Below are 14,210 nucleotides of genomic sequence, written 5' to 3' on the forward strand. Positions count from 1 at the left end.
CAGCTGATTCCACGTTACTGGAATTAGTTTGCGGATTCACTGGCAAATCTTGCTTATGAAGAAGACCTTTTCTTTAACTATGGTCCTAGTTTGGATATTACTATCAATGATGAAACAGGCCTGGTCGCTTGTGGGGAATGTTATCAGAGCATGCTATATATGGCAGTCGATGGTTGATATGGGTGATGCAAAGAGTAGCCGAGACCAATCTATCGTTGTTATCCTAGACCCATAGGCTGATTAGACAACATGTTATGCGTACACCTCTTGCTGTATATGCAAGAGGGATGGGTCATAACCTTATGCATTTAGTTTAGGGCTGCAAGCCTGGTTTTTCCTCCTTGGAAAGGAGCCTATTATTGTATATCTGTACTATTCCAGTGAGGGATGTGTAGGTGCTATTCTGTTTGATCTCGTTAGGCCAAGAGGGCCCGTTTTGCGAGGTTTTATTATTTATTTTATTAGGCCAAGAGGGCCAGTTGTCTATTTAGTATAGGTGTGGTTAATGGTTTCTTGTTTTAGTCTTATGCTAGACAGGTTCGAAGAAGAGCTTGGAAGGAGCCTTTGTTGCATGGAAGCTTCTCGTGGCGCTATCCAAGTGATATCTCTCCTTTACGAGTAATGTGTTTTTATGCTATATGTGTCTGTGTACTTGTAGGGGATTTTCTTTTCTTGTTAGAGGCCGGCCTCCAAGGCATAAAGTCCCAGGGTTAGGTTAGGTATGTCTGAGGGAGGTCTGAGTAGTGGTTGCCTCCTGTGAAGACATTGCCAGGCATCGAAAATCCTATTTTAGAAGGTAGTCCTAGTGACCCTATTCTGCTAGCCTGCTAGGCAGCCGTTCTAGGAGTTCTTGTTAGTTGTGAGGCAGTTAGAGAAGCCCGTTGAAGAAGAAAAATAATGATAGAGGAAAAGAAACCCTAAATATCTAAAAGACAATAAATATATACAAAAGTGTGTAGAAAGGGGTTCTAACCCCTATCAAAGTAGAAAAGAAAAGAAAGGAAAATCTATAAGCGGTTGATCATCGCCTTGCGAAGGCCTGGTAGGTTCCTAGGGACGAGTCAGACCTGGGGCCGACGCCTTATCTTCTTAGGGGTGGCATTTTGCTGGCAAAGAAGAAATTAAGGAAGGTTGGAGTGAAAATAAAAGTGAGCGTCAGACAAGGATTAAGTGTCGCCTTGCGAGGGCTTGGTAGGTTCTTGGGTACCGAGACAGGACCTGAGGCTGATGCCCTGTTCTCCTTGGGTCACTACGCTCAGCTCCCTCCTTTTTACATGCCTGAGTATGCAATAAAAACCTAAAAGAGGAAATGTGCTAAAAGAAAATACTTCTTGATCAAGCTATAGGAGTCCTCGCCTAGTAGGAGCTCCTGGTTGTGTTGTCCTTAGTTAGGTAGGTAGTTCAAACCACCACTTAGGGCAACTTCTTTGATAGTTCTTTTTAGTTTGGCCATGTTGGAGCAGTCAATTAGTGACTAGCTTCGGACCTTCTATCAGATTATGCGAGGCCTACTCCTTGTGGATGTCATGCCTTGGTTTTGTCAGGGGGTAGGGTGAGCACTGTGCTGTGTTTTAAGTATGTATCTATCTTTGTATTAGCTTGATGCTTCCTTTGGTTGTTTTGAACAGATCTGTTGTGGGATTCGACGGGCTGAGTCGCCCTATCCCGAGGTCGCTAATGAGAGCAGAGTTTTAAGCTCGGGATGTGCCTAAAATTTTCCAAAAAATCTGAAATTTAGGGGAAAAATATTCAACATCGAAGGTGGCGGCTCCAGCTACGAAGATTTTAAGCACCAAGTGAAATACGACTCTTAAAAGGTGCCCAAGCGACACTTGTTGATTTTTGATAAATTTTTAGACTACCATGCGGGTTGTCAAGAGTTGCTAGCCAATGCAGGATGTCAAGCTGGACACCCAAAAATTTATAGCACTCAAATCGGAGCCCGGATGTGGAAATGGCCAAGAAACCGGTCAAGATATGAAGAGGTGGACAAACTTTAGGCCAAATGGGCATGACCTTTGGGGAGTTGGGACATTTTATGCCACATGAAATTGTGGAGCAAAAAAGAAGCATGAATTGTGAGGAAGAGGGCGCCATCTTCACGCTCGAATTTTGCACCTAATCTCATGGAGATGATGATGCATGGCTGTAAGCAACCTACCTAATTGATCATGGGGCCCAACTACTCCTTCCCTGCTGATCATTTCGCCGTTCTTCGCCCGTCCAATGGTGGCCTGAATGAAGAGAGCCAATTCTAGTCTTTCTCTCTCCTCCCTCTATCTCCCCTAAGGGACTGTTCTTGTGTGCAAGAGGAAAATGAAGAATGGTGAAGGAAAGCTTGTCTGGTTGGGACTAGATTGCTTCTGGGTCGATATAAACATGAAGATTGCTGATTCTGAAGATGCTGGACATTGAATGAGGGCTGACCCACAGTCCCGCACCAAAACCGAGATCCCGAGACATGGAGCCTAAGCGGTCATTCAATTTTTATGAAGAAAAAATGAGTTTTTATGCCATTTGGTTGATGAAATATTGGTCCCATGGGCTGAATATGTATTATGTTGTTGTTTGCTATGAGTTTCAACAGTTTATGCTTAGAAAATCAGAAAATCATAAGTGCTATGGCTGAAATTTATGGTATAAAACCCGTAAAACACGCGTTTAAGGGGATAAAATGGGGTTTTTTGCAAAATAAAGAGAAAATATGAGATATAACATCAACAAAACCATGAAATTTTGCTATCAAGGAATCTAAGGGCCACAGTCCACAATCAATCCTAATTTCTAGTCATTTTTTATTGAAGAAAATAGAGGAAAAATACCAAAAAGGTAAAAAAATGGGTTTTAAATGAGAGAAAATTAGGAAACGGTAAAAGGAAAATTCTAGAAAATTACATGTGTATTGTGCAATGTATAATGAAGGTAAAGCACGAGGTTGGCCTCGATTTACTCTCGTTTCTATGTTTTCGTCCGTGTTTATTGCTTTCTTTATAGGGAAATACACATAAAACAACTCTTCCACCTATCAATGAATGCAAAACATTAAATGGTAGGGTGAGAGGGGAGGTTGAGCGTCAAAGTATAATCTTAAATCTGATTTATGTGTTGCATCATGCCTACAGGATGTTGTTTGAAAATAAAGGGAAAGGTAGCATGAGCGTAAGGCTCAGTGTCTTTTCTCTTTGCTGTATATAAACGCTAGCATGGAAATCATGAAAAGATTGGTTCCGCACGATGCACAATGCTGATTTTCTTTTGTTTGTGCACTAAACCATTCACATTATGCACTATGCATGGTTCATGGTATCAAAGGAAAAGCTCTTAGATTGCATAGCAATCGTTTTTTTAGGACTTTGACCCACGATTGAGAGTGTAAGGTTATCCCTTGCCGTAGGATAGAGGGGACGGTTTCCTAAGGGACTGTTAAGTGAGGACACATGGTATATCTCCTGGAAATACGAGAAATATAAGAGAGAAGAGTTTGTGTTATATGTTGAGCAGCGCATCAAGGGGCTAATCCCTGCGATGTAGGAGAGCTGTAGTGGGGCTGCGGTGTTTCTACTGAGAGGTTGCCTCCATGTGTGTGATCGTGGCATTGCCAATGTGTATGGGTTCTCCCTCTGAGGAGTTTATAAAAAGGGAACGTTGGACTATAAACTATAAATGCATAGATTAAGCTTTAGGGCAGTTGGTCCTTTAACATTAGATTGACGCTCCTGGTCCGCGAGGCCGTGAGGGTGTTTGTGTGTCATGAGCATGAGGTCCGGCTAGTGCCATAGCCAATGCCGGCCCATTTCAGGTACCATCATGAACTATGCATTGATTGCTAGACCTCTATACAAGTTGCTGATAATATTCGAATGGACCAAGGAATGCCAGTGCACATACGAGGAATTGAAGAAGGCTCTAACCACAATACCAATCCTACGAGCCCTTATGACTAGACCATAACCTTCGAAGTTTGTCGTGGGAGTTGTGTTGTGCCAGCTTGGTGAACACAATCTAGACTATCCAGTGAGCTTTGCTAGGGGACAACACATGGATATGGAAATGAGCTACTCAACAACAGAGAGAGAGAGAGGGTTTGGCCATGGTGTTTGGTATAAAGAAATTTCGGCATTATCTTTTGGCTACTCCTTTTACCTTCTTTATTGACCATCAAGCCTTGCTTTATCTTGTTAATAGACCTTGTGCTATAGGATGCATTGCTTGATGGCTACTTTTGCTTTAAGAATTTGACTTCTTTGTGGTTATACGAAAGGAAAGCAACATTACGTGGCTGATCATATGTCTTGCATATCCACTAGAAAAGCCAATGGACAGGTTATCACAGACAAATTACCAGATGCGCATCTATTTAAACTGTCTAGTGAGAGAGATTTACTTAGAGTTGACTTGACACCATGTTGGGCAGATGATATAGTCCAAGTGCTTGAGCACAAACTACTTGAAAGACCCATTGAAAAAGCTCAACTTAGGCAACTCATCCTTAAAATACAACCCTATCAAGTGATAGCAGGCCAACTCTATAGGCTAGGGCAAGACATGATGCTATGAAGATGTGTATGTGAGCATGAAATGCATGACATACTTGCAGAGGCACACTGTGAGATTGCAGGAGGACATTTAAGTGGAGACACGAGAGCTCACAAGGTGGTGCAATCCAACCATGGTGGCCTACTCTTTTTTGAGACACAACACAATTTGTCAAGCACTATGACGAGTGCCAATGGACCAAGGTACCTATTTGCAAGGACAAAATGGAGTTAAGTCCAATCATTGAAAGACAACCATTCGAGAAGTAGGGGATTGACTTTATTGAGCCTATTAGTCCCGCATCACATTACTCATAGTCAAGTATATAATTGTTGCCACCAATTATCTCACAAAATGGGTGAAAGCACGAGCCACTAGGAAAAACTATGCTAGGACTATATCTAAGTTCATATGGGAGCAAGTGATCTCATGATTCAACTGTCCCATTGAATTGGTTAGTGATCAAGGCACACACTTCATCAATGAAGTGATCATTCACCTATCCACCTTCATAATCATCCCCATAAAAAATCCTCACGTTACTACCCTTAGAGGCGAATGGCCAGGTTGAGTCTACTAAGAAAATCTTAGTGCACATCCTGACCAAAGTAGTCTGTGCCTCTCGCAGTGATTGGGATAACAAACTAATGGCAGCTTCATGGGCCAATCAGATAGCCTATAAAACAATTGTAGGATAGACTCCCTTTAGGTTGACCTACGGAACTGAAGTAATTCTACTCGTAGAGTTCTTTGTTCCGAGCTTGAGAATAGCTCTTCAAGAGAGATGGGATGGAAGGGAGGCATGGATTGAGTGCCTAATCGAGCTAGAATGCTTATCGAAGACTCGACTTCTAGCCACCCATACACTGATTTGTGAAAAGGCATGATGAAAGAGCTAATTTGACAAGCATGTCAAGCAACGAGATTTTGAACATGGAGACTCAGTACTGTTGTACTTAGTCAAAGGTCATAAATAGAAGATGAATTTCAGAGGGCTAGAATCTTTTAGAGTTTGCACCATTAGTAGAATCAGTAATGTAGAACTCGAAGCCCTAAAGGGTGAGGGTATAAACTTTTTCAATGGCAGTTGCATAAAGAAGTACTACCCGCCCATGCACCCACTACATGAGCCTCTAATGCTAGAGTTCCTTGTCAATGTACGAGTAGCCACTATGTTAACCTTAGCATAAGAAAAAGTGGAAAAGTGCAAGTCGAGAGCTGAAAGAGGCAGCTGAAAAGAAAATTGGACACAACAGAAGAAGCAAGAAGGGAAATGTCTAAAAGTGCAAGGGCGGCCTCAAAAGCCAAGTCAACGGAAAACGTGCATTTTTAAATGCAAGGCGACCCTAAAACTTTGTAAAAGAGTGCAAGGCTCCCTCTTGTGCAAATTGTAAGGGTAGATGGGCAGTAGAAAGGAAGCTAAGAAGATAGGAGGACAATGGAAAAGAGGGCCTAGGTGGCCATGTAAAAAAGGGGATGATCGCCTAAAAGGAATTAGGGTTTTGTATATAAACTCAAAAAGTGAATGAGAAGCTCATTCTTTGGTATGTGTGAGAGCGGAATTTTGGTGCCGGAAAGTGCTTAAAAATAGCTAAAAATTATGAATATCAAGGGAAAAATATTCACCGTCAAAGGCGGCGGCTCGATCTAGGACGATTTTAAGCGTCAAAGTGCTTTAAAGGTGCCCGAGCGACACTTGTTGATTTTTCATAAATTTTCAGACAGTCGTGCGGGTTGACACAAGCTATTGGCCAATGCGGGATGCCAAGCCGGATGCCCAGGATTTTTCAGAGCTCAATTCCGAGTCCGGACGGGGGAATGGCCAAGAAACCAGTCAAGATACGAAGGGGTGGACCAAAGTTTGGCCAAATGGGTAAGTGACCCTTGGGGCCCAAAATGAAAGCCACAAATGAAAGATGCAAAAATCGTGGAGAAAGAGGAGGAAGAAGATGGTGCCATCACGTCCGAAAAATGCGCCATCATGCTTGATGATCAAGCATGCAGCCTGTAAACAACCCAGGCCAGTGATCATTGCCCCTCATTCCCCCCTGGATGCCAATCATTTCACCGCCCTTCACTCGCGCAATGATGCTCTCTTTGAAGATCTCTGATTTCAGTCTTTCTCTCTCCTCCCTCTCTCTCTTCTAAAGGCAAGTTCATGTGGGAAGAGGAAGGAAGAAGAAAGAATGATGGAGGCTTGTCCGGCATGGATCGGATTGCTCCACGGGCTGGAAATGGTGATTTGTGATTGTGCTGGACATGAAGTGCTGTTGATTTTCAGATTTGCAGCCATGGACATGAAACCCGAAACACGCAAATAAGCAAGTAATTCAAAATTTTCAAAGGAAATTTGAGATTTCATGGCTTTTGATTGATAAAATGTTGTTCATGTGGGCTAAAAATTGTTTATGTTGCTGTTTTCCATGAGTTCTTGCTGGTCATAATCAGAAAAGCAGAAAAATATGCATCTTGTGGCTCAAAACAATACACTAAAACACGTAAAATATGGAAAATCAAGGGAAAATGATGTTTTTGGGCATAAAAATGGAAAAATGAATAGGAACACAACTAAATTTTCAATTTTGCTACAAGAAGGAACTAAGGGCCACAGTCCATAATCTATTCTGAATTTTTAGTAATAAAATAATGCAAAAAATAAGGGAAAATACAAGGAAAATAGAGAAAAATCACTAAAAATAGGGAAAAATGCATTTTGGGTGCGGAAAATTAATGAAAATTAAGAGCAATGGTTGTGAATGCTTGTGGGAACTGAAGCATGAGGATTTGCCTCAGTTCAACCCCACCTTCTTGTTCTAGTGTATTTTTCCCGCTTTCTACACATAAAATGATGGCCAAATGCCCTATAAATCTATACAGCAATGCAACATTTGATCGATGGGAGGGTAGAGTGGTTAAAGTGTGTCTAAATGTGGAGTAAAATGATGAAAAGATTGCTGTTTTTGTTTGCATGCCATATAGGTCGGTGAATGATTATAAAATAAGGGCCTAGTAGTACGAGGGTTTCCTTGGTGCTAGGTTCGTGCAACGCCGCATAAGAACGGTAGTTGGAAGTCATTAAAAGGATGTTTTTCACATGTGCACAATATTGATTCCATAACTGTTTGAGCACTAGGCATCCAACACTATGCATAAATCATGGAAATATTTAAAGGTATCAGAAATCCTGGATGCACAGCAATTGTTTTCATTAGGACATTGACCCACGTTGAGTGAGAGACAGGGCACCCTAAGCCATAGGCTAGTCGTGGGGTCTAGGGAAAAGAGAAGTAAGGACAATGGTACATTCCTGTATACGATTAAATGGTACCTTGAGTGGACTTTTGTGCGAAATGTTTATATGTTGAGCGACGCATCGAGGGGTCAATCCCTAAGGTGTAGGAGAGTCGCAGAGGGTTGACGGCATTCAGCCGTAGGAGGAACCCCATGTGTATGTGGTTCGAGCCTTTTGGCTATGTAAAAGGGACTCCCTCTGAGGAGTAATATTGGGTTAGGATCAGTTGGACTACAACGTATTACAAACGCAATGTTTAGGAAGGCAGAGATTTTGATAGACGCTCCTGGCCGCGAGGCCGTGGGGTTGTTGAGCACGTGAGATAGAGGTCCAGCTAGTGCATGAGCCAGTGCCGGCCCGTTTTTAGGTCCATCAATGTGGCAAAGTGGACTTATCTTCTTCTCTTCTTCTCTCCTCTTCTTGCTTGCTTGTGTGTGCTTGAGGGAGGGAGTGTGAGAGTGTGAGGGAGTGATTGTGTGAGGGTGAGGGGTCTTGAAGGTGAAGCTCTCCATCATCTCATCTCTTTCCTTCTCTACTCTTGTCTCGCATGCGGCTATGGAGGATGGAGCTTGGAGGTGGAGGCTTGAGTATTCTTGAGCTTGCATCTCGAATCGTGGAGCTACCGGTGTGCTTGGGGGAGGAGGAAACTCATTTGGGCATCGAGGTAAGCTCACTATACCCCGATAGGATAAAAAAGGTATGTCGGCTAGGTGAGAGATAGCCATAGGTGTTCGCTTGAAACACTTGAACAATAAGAGGTCCATGGGTCTTGGCAGTTGCCTCTACATTTTGGTTCCATTGTTGGGACCAACAGATTCAAGCTTGAGCACTTGTGTGCCTGAAATCGAGCAAGGAAGTAAGGTTTCATCCTTGAATTGGAGCTTGAGATAGGTAGGACGTTTTGTGTTTTTAATCTTTGCAATAAGTAAGTATTTTGGTATTTTGATGATTAGGCAAGTAGGAGAAATCATTTGATTTTTCAATCGATTTTTGTTGCATTTAGAGTAGGATAGGACCAAGAAATCAAAGGAAAAAGCTTTAGGGTTTTTGCTATGAAACAGGCCCAAACAAGGCACAAATAGGGAAAAAATGGAAAAAAAGAGTGCTTAGAGGCGTTAGAATCTCATGGGCAGTAATCAAGGAGAAAAGGGTTTAAGCAAAGGGAGACCTCATTTTCACTTGTGGCATCAAGAGAGAGAGAAAGCTTCGATTGTCAGGGTTTCCTATGAATCGATCAACTCCCATCAGTGTTATTAGTGCATCCCAAGTATACACAAACCTTGCCTTTGGTTATAGTTGCATTCTAGAAGTCCTTGACTACTAGCTTGCTCATAATCATGTCGATGATTTGATTTTTCATCATTTTAACCCCTTGGCCAATGGAATCTGACCACCTTAAAAGTGTCTGATTCCCAGAATTGGACACTCGAACACCCTGCACTCGTCTGATTCTAAAAATCAGATGACCAACAATCAGACCACTGCCACGTGTCCAATCCTGAGGATCGAACACTCAAACTTGTGACCCCATCCGATTTTGGAAATCAAACTCTTGGACCACTCTGTTTGATTTTGGCTTTCAGACACACTCAAAATCCGACCAACCCATCCTGTTTGATCGGATATAACCTGTTTGACTTTGAAAATCAGACATCCCATAATTGGACACAAAAATTAGACCATTTAGAATTGGACACTCCAAATCAGACACCTATCAAATGAGATGTTTGATTCTTGGAATCGGACACCGTAGAATTGAATTTTGACAGATCAAAATTAACAACTTTAGTGTGTCCAAGATGATGGAGAGTACAACCCACAATGGGAGAATTCATCGAAAGCCTTATAGGAAAATCTAACCCTAGAAATCGCAACAGAAGGGCTAGGAATTGTGCTGACACTCATATCAGTATATTTGACATGCGTAGAGCCATAGGCTAATCAACAGACCCCAAATTGACCTTGAATGAGTTGAACAATGCATCATAGACCCTAATCACCAATTAGAATGGTCAGGAATCAAGTCTAGAGCCTCATCAGGCCGAGTACGTAGATGAGAGTGTGAGAGCTACAATTGTCACTTTGTATTTGCACCCACATTGTTTTCTAGCACTCAAAGTGTACTTAAGAGAAGCTGAAAGCCTGATTTCGCATAGTGCACTTAAGAGAGTACACACACACGCACACACACACACACACACATAGAGTGAGTGTAAGTTGAGGATTGTTTGTAAATAATAAGGAACTCACTTAGACTTAACAATCAAAACAAACCCACCAATAGGAGAAGACCCTGAAAGGTAGTTGGGTGATCAAGAACCCCAAGTGTAGGACCAAGCAAGGACATGACACATAAGTCAAATGCAACAAGGACCAATACCATTGGAGGAGTGGATCTACCCGACTTGGTCAATCTCATCAACAACTTGGTGGAGCACGAGACCGCGAATATGGTAGAGTCAAGCACTAACCACACGCAGAGTGAAGAGCTTGACCTAGGTGATTTCTTGATGGAAATCTAGTAGCTAGCCACCAATTACAATTTGCAGACCCGAATGAACCACCATGATAGGCCATCCCAGGATATCATAGTGAACCTCAAAGAGGAGAGGAGACTAGCGCGGGAAGGTTTTCAGGGCATAATGGCCTACAATCAAGAACAACAAGCTAGAAGCTTACGACATAACATAGAAAGGTGGGAGATCCAGTGAGTAATGCCTTAGCAAATAGAAATCGATTAGGACCTGATGCGGAGAGAGAGAGAGAGCGCTACAAGGAGACCTTACGTTGAGCGAGCTTCTTATGAAGTGACTGTTGGGTGGACAACACCTCCACAAAGCAAACCATAACAGCACTTGTGACCTCGTTGCTCACAGGGCTAGCAGTCAACCAGGGCTCGAAGAGCCAATTGAAAATCCCCATCATTGCTAAGTAGTTAGACAAGTACTAGCCAAATGATGATCCCTATAATTTTGTAGAGTAGTTCAAGTAGGTTTGTGAGGTCAATGGCCTCATCGATCTCACCTAGCACTTGCCCCGGGCACTTGCAGGTCTTCGATCTATGCTTAGGGGATAAGGGAATGACTTGGTACACTACCTTAGATGCCATAGAACGTAAAAATTTCAACCATGTCAAGAACCTCTTTATTAAGAGATTCTCGAAGGCGGGGTACTTGGATAGCCTGATCATACGGCTCATGAATGTGAAGTAGAGATATAAGGAGGATATCAAGGATTATGTGACCCATGCAAGGACTCTCTTTAAGGGAATCTCGACAAATGAATGACCCATGGAAAGAGCGATCTTCTCCATAGTCTTCATCAACAGACTACTAAGTGAGGAACTCTACAAGGCCTTGGCAGGCAACTCAAGCTTGCAGTGAAGCACGCTAACTAGGGTCTTTGAAGAGGCCATTTGAGTGGATGACCAGCTCAAGGAGAGGATCTCAAACCAAGACAAGAACCTTAGAAAGGGCAGCCACATCTAGAGAACGGTGAGTCGCAAATAGCTAGGATAAGGGAAAGAGCACTGATCTGAACCAGGAGCTAACAAAGATGAAGATGGGGATAGCAAGGCTACAAGAAATTGTGAGGAGACCAATGCGCCCACATGTCCAGTGCATGTATTGTGGTGAAAACCACCTGCCAGTTGAGTGTTAGGACCCTAGGTCCCAACCATGTGCCTTTTTTTTGTATTTTCGATCATGATGCCATGCATTGTAGACTACCAAGATGACTCCCATACTCGCAACCTTACAACCATACTCGCAACCTTACAACCAACCTTACCAAGATGACTCCCATACTCACAACCTTACAACCAACCTTACCTAGGGAATAGGCCACCAAACTTTTTTGGGAGGGAAGCCCCGTTGGCTTTTCCAACACCTAATGATGCTAAAATGGCCATTCCTAGGATGGAAATAAATCCCATGGGCATTCCCTGGCCACGTGGATCTTTCGTAACCCATCCAATGAGCGATGCTCTAGTCCACTATGCGGAGGATCTGAAAGACGATGAGCCCTATGTGAACCCTTATGTCTCGCATGACGAAGAGGGCAATCCAACCTCATGGATTATTGACCAGTTCCAGTCATGGCACTAGGTAGAGGCAAAGGCTTAGGGAGATAGACCCAAGAACCAATTTCTTGTTGGAACTGCGGTCACCCATGATGTATCTCCTCATGCTACCCTGAATGCGAGTAGGCTAATTGAGAAAAGGCCCATCTTAGATGCCCAGAGTGTGGAATCACTCACTTTTTTGCTGAATGTCCTAGACAAAAACCACCCTCTAGTGTGATGAACGAGCCATCAGTACCATTGGGGTTGTTTGGAGTCGAGACATTTAATGGAGAGGACACACTTATCCTATTACACGTCATGACTTGGGCACAAATGAAATAGGTTGGTGTATCACTACCTGGACCCAACAATCTAGATGCAGCTTCGATAGGAAAAAGAGCCATAGGCAAAGGAAGAAGAGGAAAAAGGCTAAGGTCACACTTAAAATGGAGGGTGCTACGACATTGCCTATAGGAAAGAAAGTCATCTACATAGAGGTAGAGACATAAGCTCCAAGGATTACTGAGAAGGGGAATGCTAGGGTGGGGGAGTACCCCAACCCAAAATGCTAGCTCAAAGCCATAGAGTTTGTTAAGGAGTGGGTAAAAGAGGCCCAAGATCACCTTAAGGATGCTAAGCCAATCTTGGAGGATGAGATCAATGATCTCTGAAGCATAAGCACACTAGCTTTGCCTCCACGACCAAAGTTGAGGGACACAGTTGTACCACAAGCAGTGCCGCTTAAACAGATCCTACAAGCTATAGGCCAGCAAACCAATAATGGCTATTGGCCAAGAAACACAAGGTTAGGAGAGGCAAGCAGCTAGCAATCTTCTTACAATGCTAGTGACCACACTAGTGACTCTAAGCTTAGGCAGATTTCGATGCTATGGCAATAATTGAAGCAGTGGGTTGAAGGACCAATGGAGCAAGGGGCAACTAACCTACACAATCATGACATAGTAACTCAAATACCTAGTTTGACACTGCACTCGATGCCCAAGTCCTTACATGCTAATGCTTTTTGGGAGGGCACAAAGATGCATGCAATCCTACTGGTCTTAGCATTACGAGATGCTACGCGAAAGGGATTGTGGACATGGGGGTAGGAGTCAGTGTGCTTAGCCATGCAATACTTCAGGCTTGGGGTAACCCACTTGTCGAGGATGCTAGGTTTAATGTTACACTGGCCAATGAAATGAAAGTTAGGTCATTCGAAGTGTTGAAGAATTGGCTGTTGAAAATTTCAGGTGTCTAGTTTTCCGTAAACTTCATTGTTATGAAGGGAGTGGATTACAACATCTTGTTAGGCTGACCCTAGATGTGCAACGCACGAGTCATAGAAGACTAGGGCAATGGTCTGATCCTTCTAGGCAATCGAATAGAGGTGGTAAGGGTAGATACGGATGCTTGGAGGACTATACTAGTCGAATTAGATGCCATCTTAGCCATGCTGAAGGGTGATGCGCAAGTTAGAAAATCGTACGGGCCACTGACCAAGTATATCCCTTGTCCTGTGAAGATGAGCGAGATTTGATGCATGTGCTAGCCACAATCGATCTGTCATTCTCAGATAGTGAGGAGTACGATAAAGCTACTAAGGCAATTAGTAAGCCTAGTGATACGCCCCCAGTAGTAATTGTTAGATATGATCAATGCCCCACCCTCATTAGGTGCTACCAATGATCCATGGTGCTCAAAGTTGTAAGGCCCCCATTATGAGGAGAAGCCAAATGTGATCCCGGACATTGGCTGAGTCTTGACTTGTATATCAGATGAGGACTATGTGATCGGATGGCAAAAAGGTGACCATTGTGGGTCTAATCTTTGGGTTAGATGGAGTGGTTAAGCTGGTAGCAACTTGAGGCGCATTGCATCGAGTTGCGGGGTAAGGGAGTTAAAAGGGGCCCCTATTATGGGGTTTGGGGGCTGCGGAAGCTTATATGGTAGGTCGTTCAAGCCAACCTCATGGCCTTCGCAGGCTATAAAAACTAAACCCCTTCATAGCCATCGATCACTCATATTTCACCCAGTCAGAGTTGTTGTTCCAGCTAGCCTTAAGCTGTTCACCTATCTTCTGTCTAGATCGCCATCTAAGCTTCACACAGTGGAAGCGCACGGGTGGACAGAGCCATCTTTGTATCAGTTGTTTGGAGTTAAAGAATTTACTGATTCTCCTCTTATCTGTTGTGTACTCTCTATCTCTTTCTCAGATTCTGTTCGCTGCGCCGTGTAATATTTTACATGGTATCAAAGCCCAGGGGGCTCTAGAGATCAGAGAGTGTGCAAGAGGCAAAGGCTTCAACAGCAAATAGAAAC

The sequence above is a fragment of the Lygodium microphyllum genome, chromosome 14 (genome assembly GCF_053477565.2).
Source record: "Lygodium microphyllum isolate KBCC chromosome 14, Lygodium_microphyllum_v1.1.10, whole genome shotgun sequence".
NCBI classification, from domain to species: Eukaryota; Viridiplantae; Streptophyta; class Polypodiopsida; order Schizaeales; family Lygodiaceae; genus Lygodium; species Lygodium microphyllum.